Raw genomic sequence first — 5850 nt, forward strand, 5'->3', positions numbered from 1 at the left:
CGGGACATGCAAATTCTGTCTGCCAACTTCTCATTGGCCTTTTTTCATAGTTCAGAGGTATATTCAGCGCTCAAGGGAGACCCTTAGTATCACTTCTTCGACACAACGTCTCGTTCCCTCCTTAACCTAGACAGTATACTTACACTTTTTCCAAGTTATTTCCCCATTGTATGTTGTTGCCGTATGGCAACATATCATAAATGTAGGGTATTACAGGTGTATGCAAAAGTTTAGGCACCCCTGACAATTTCCTTGATTTTCATTTATAAATAATTGGGTGTTTGGATCAGCAATTTCTTTTTGATCTATCAAATAACTGAAGGACACAGTAATATTTCGGTAATGAAATGAGGTTCATTGGATTAACAGAAAATATGCAATATGCATCAAAACGAAATTAGACAGGTGCATATATTTGGGCACCCTTGTCATTTTGTTGATTTGAATACCTGTCACTACCTAGCACTGATTAATTGGAACACAAAATTGGTTTGGTGAGCTCATTAAGCCTTGAACTTCATAGACAGGTGCATCCAATCATAAGAAAAGGTATTTAAGGTGGCCAATTGCAAGTTGTTGTTCTCTTTCACTCTCCTCTGAAGAGTGGCAACATGGGGGCCTCATAACAACTCTCAAATGACCTGAAAACAAAGATTGTTCAACATTATGGTTTAGGGGAAGGCTACAAAAAGCTACTGCAGAAATGTAAGCTGTCAGTGTCCACTGTGAGGAACATAGTGAGGAAATGGAAGACCACAGGCACAGTTCTTGTTAAGGCCAGAAGTGGCTGGCCAAGTGAAATATCGGAGAGGAAAAGGCAAAGGATGGTGAGAATGGTCAAAAACAGCCCACAGACCACCTCCAAAGACCTACAACATCATCTTGCTGCAGATGGTGTCACTGTGCATCGTTCAACAATTCAGCGCACTTTGCGAAGTGTAGAAGATGCATGGAAGAAGCTGTATGGGAGAGTGATGCGGAAGAAGCCTTTTCGCTTGAGGTATGCAAACGCAAATTTGGACAAGCCAGCTTCATTTTGGAAGAAGGTGCTGTGGACTGAAGAAACAAAGATGGAGTTATTTGGTCATAACAAGGGGCGTTATGCATGAACACAGCGTTCCAAAACAAACACTTGCTACCCACAGTCAAATTTGGTGGAGGTTCCATCATGCTGTGGGGCTGTGTGGCCAGTGCCGGTACTGGGAATCTTGTTAAAGTTGAGGGTTGCATAGATTCCACTCAATATCAGCAGATACTTGAGAATAATGTAGAGGAATCAGTCACAAAGTTGAAGTTACGCCGGGGCTGGATATTTCAACAAAACACTGCTCAAAATCTACACTGGCATTTATGCAGAGGAACAAGTACAATGTTCTGGAATGGCCATGCCATTCCCCAGACCTGAATATCATTGAAAATCTGTGGGGTGATTTGAAGCGGGCTGTCCATGCTCGGCAACCATCAAACCTAACTGAACTGGAGATGTTTTACAAGGAGGAATGGTCCAAAATACCTTCATCCAGACACTCATTACAGGCTATAGGAGGCTCAACTAAATATTGATGTGATATTTGTGTTGGGGTGCCCAAATTTATGCACCTGTCTAATTTCCTGTGGATGCATATTGCACATTTTCTGTTCATCCAATAAACCTCATTTCACTACCGAAATATATTTGGGTTTATGAACCCAATTATTCATAAATGAAAATCATGGAAATTATCAGGGGTGCCTAAACTTTTGCATACGCCTTTACATATATAATTTTGAGATGTGGATGGGATCAGTTATGTAGGGTATTTAGGAAATGTGCTATTTAGGAGGGTATTTAGAGTCTCGTAATATGTTAGCTATGGACTATATTAAACTGTCCTTGTTGTACCTTATTAGGTAATGAAATTTATAATGGAATTAGTCACGTTCGACAACCATTATAAATTAGATAAATGACAAATAACTAGATTATTTGTCTTTAATAGATTCTCCACCATTGAAATCGTAATACAACGTCTAGTTGTATCAGCTCACAATTTCTGCTGTAAGGAATTAGCTTTAATAAGTGAATTATGATTAATTCACTTATTGGAGTGATATTATTCTCATGGCTTATTGAAAATAAGATAACATGTATTTAGGTACAGCTTTGAAGCGAAATCTTTTAGAAACAGGGATGAGATTATTTATCAAAATATACCACAGTCAGGTCGTCTTTGAACACAGACAAACTTTATTACTATTCTAAAAATAAATCTAATCTAACACACATATATACATAAAACAGGTTGGTGAAAAGAGACAAAATGTGAAATAACTGATCAGTACAGTGAAAATGAACTTTATGGAGTCTGTTGACAATACCTTAAGAACAATTTATCCTTCTTTGAGTGAACATTGATTTGCTATCGGATTACACAAATTATTTAATTAATACACCAGCACTTTGAGCACAGTATTGGAGATGTACTAGCTTGTCTTTGTGGTGTTTCCTTGCGTTCTTTGTGTTGCTTGGTTCATGGCCGAAAGTTCATTCCATCGATGTTTTGGATCTCTGTATGAATGATGATTTATTGTCTGTATGAATTATGGAGTTTAGCTGAAAGCAAGGCTTTCTCACTCCTTCTCGGGACGTCGAGTCCCGAGCTTACGTGGATCTCACATGGGCACATGCAGGCAGAGGAGAGGAGAGCTGAAGAGCCTCAAGAGGATGAAGAGATGAGACGCAAGAGGCAAGAGAAGAAGAGCAGAAGAGAGTGTGTTCTTCCTGTTTGGAAATATTTGAACTGAAATTGGCTGCATCCCCAAAGGTGTCCTGTTTAATCAGAAGTGACTTTTCAGAGTCACATGGTCGACTGTGCTGTCTTTCTCGACAGTCGATTTATGGTCCTTTGTTAGAGATTCTCACTATTTTCCCGCTCAAAAGGTAATCATGAACTTTATATTTTGCAAATGGTACAAGAGGCAGGATATTCATTGTCATCAGCTTTCTCTGTGTAACAAAACAAATGCTTACATACTAAACATGACATTTTTTCATGGATTTTATGTGTAGGTAACAAAACATGAAAATCTCTGGTTACAAAATCATATTGGTTTTACACATCGTTGCATTTTATCAAGTTAAGCCTTATAGTTTCCATTCTTATTAGAATGAGATGAATCATACAAAATTAAAGATTATATTGATCAATTATAGGTGATTGAACATCACTACCCAGACAGCAAAAAATATCCGCAAGGCTTCTTTTTGCCGCCGTCCCTAAGCTGTTGGCTATAGGTGCGTCCCACTGGCGGGGATGAAACGTTTGCCGCCGAATTCGTCACTCCCATTTCTTGCGACATGCCGCCCGCGAAAAGCTGGCCCGCTTCATTTTCTCTGGCGGTCGCCTCGGGCTGATCGACCGCGGGCGGCTGGCGGCAAGCCGCTTTGAAATATAAGGATTTCTACTCTCAAAATCGACCAGCCATGTTGGCTATTATTATTTTTTGCTCCAAAGCCATTAGGGTTTATAACAGAGGCTTGACTCTTGATTCCATGATAAGGTAAGGTTTAGGAAATGACATTTAAATTACTTTGAAACTCTGAAGCGATTATACAGTAATATATGTAAAATATATTGAATTATTTTATGCACTTGAAAATTGTTTACATTTCTTTGATTGCTGCGCATTTGAGACATGCACCAATAAACCAAAAAGAATTCCTTTTGTAAAACTTACTTGGCAATAAATATCTTTCTGATTCTGATTAGGTTTTAAAATAGATATTTAATTCATGGTATGAACAATTTAGCAGAATAAATTGATGACTATCAGTGAACAGTGAAAGACATCTGCAACATGGCCAAAATCTCGGGTATACTTTAATTTTTTTTATTAATTTGCAACCATGGTGATATCTATCATAAACATGAAAATCCCTGTTTTGACGTGAAGGATAAACTCAATGAAAAAGCGAAATTATCCTCTGGTTTCACAGTTGCGCAGAAATTTCGTTTATGTCTAAATTTTTTCCAACCTCGATTTATTTTGTTATTTTACCTTTTACAGGTTTTGCAATTATGACCAGGCAATAAAAAAAAATCTAAACACATTATAAATGTTAAAAATGTATTGCTAAAACACATTACAAAGACTGAACTGCGAAGTTCCGCTGTCGCCATATCTGTTTCCGGTTTACTTGCACGTCGCCCAAAATGTCTGTTTTTACTCGATGTCTCCAGAATCTTCCGAAAATACGCGTCAGCGATGTTCATCGCATTGTTGATGCCTGGTCCCCTGCTACGACAAGCAAGAGGGACAAGGGCTTTAAACTCTACATATCGAGTTATCTGCACAACTGCAAGGGTAAGTATTTTAATCTAATGGGGTGTGCCGGCAGATAGCGGCTAAGCTAGTTCGCCACGTGTTCATTTTTTATGTAATGTTAGTATAGAAGCTTGTTTTTTTTCTTAGTTTTAAAGCAGACTGTTTGTTAATTTTTGTGATAATTGTAATATAAATTATATTAACTTGCTCTCCTCTCAGTTTCTAATAAAGATCAGGGCACAGGTGAAGTCACTGTCAGGGCATTGTGCTACAGGTCCATGAGGAAAACAGATAAACCTCACAGTTTGAGTGTATGGTGAAGCTAGAATTGATAAGACCGCAGTTACAGGCTTGTTACTTTAATAGCCCGATGTTCCTGGGGACTCGGCTAAGGTTATTCATGTTTAATGTAACTCAAATCAAATGAAAACAGTTATTGTAGGCAGGTAAGTTTCCCTAACTGGTCCCCTCTGTGTAAAATGCGTTCTTATTCAAGTTTTCAACTCAGTCATTCGTTTAAGATGCAATCTTGTGTTACAAGTATTAGGCTATCATGATTATACAGTGAGCAAGCTATATAAATAAGTATTTAATATAATAAAAGTGTAGAGCAACAACCGAGGGTGTAAGGTAAAGGCTGAATATTGTAGATTTATTACAATATGTTGCATGTTTGAATTAAAATACCTGTGGATATGCAGGAGCACACACTCTACAAAGGCCTGACTGGAGATTTGCCTGATCTATCCGTCCTTCAGGTGAGTAGCGATACAACAATAGCAAATTTCACTGTACAGTATGATATATCAACCAAAATCTGTATACCAATATTTCATTATTTTCTTTTTCCTCCCTTTTACAAACAAATATTCTGCTTCAAAGAAAAAAAATGAAATTGATGTTATCATAAGGGTTCTTCATTATGAACTTGTATGCCATGCATAACATACTGTGGATAGAAATTACAGGGAAAGTTACTGGTATGATAATTGTGGTTATATTATATTACTATTTAGTGTATTGCTAATCAATATATTGTTACTTCCCAGGTGACAGCGGCTCACTTCAAGAGCAGGTGAAGCAAGTTGGGACAATGTTGAAGACATTTGCTCGCACTGGGCAATCGGGTACAACTTGCAAACAACACCTGTGGTTGTTGGTTTAATTCCCACTGGGGCCACCTGTACATGTAGTAGACCTAGATATAAATGTCATAGTTTAGTAGTTGAAGGACCAGGACTGACTACTTTATTCTTTTATTCTGGGAACCCCTGTAGGTGCAGATCAAACCCTAATGCTGCGACGTCTTGGAGCTTGGCGATGTTGTGCGTAGCATGGACAACAAAATGCTATGCTGCAACATTTCAGTGCCAATGTGTCTGTTGGAGAGTTATCCCTGCCAGGGGATCTGTTACTCCCCCCTAGACACCCAGGAAGATTTGGCGTTGCTTGACAACAGTTTGAGGTAGGATACAGAGCTCCAGCAACGATTTGTAAGTGTGCCGATTTCGTTTATAACGCCATAGGGTAATCTAAAAAGTAAAA

At 38.4% G+C, this 5850-nt stretch overlaps 1 long non-coding RNA gene across 1 annotated transcript; it reads left to right on the forward strand.

Annotated features, from left to right (window-relative positions):
- The first annotated feature begins 4915 nt into the window (after positions 1–4915).
- LOC127662461 (uncharacterized) lies at positions 4916–5616 on the forward strand. Its single transcript, XR_007972890.1, has 3 exons — positions 4916–5063; positions 5355–5432; positions 5583–5616. It is a non-coding gene; the product is annotated as an uncharacterized LOC127662461 (long non-coding RNA).
- The last annotated feature ends 234 nt before the right edge of the window (positions 5617–5850 follow it).

Source organism: Xyrauchen texanus, chromosome 22, assembly GCF_025860055.1.
Source record: "Xyrauchen texanus isolate HMW12.3.18 chromosome 22, RBS_HiC_50CHRs, whole genome shotgun sequence".
Classification (NCBI taxonomy): domain Eukaryota; kingdom Metazoa; phylum Chordata; class Actinopteri; order Cypriniformes; family Catostomidae; genus Xyrauchen; species Xyrauchen texanus.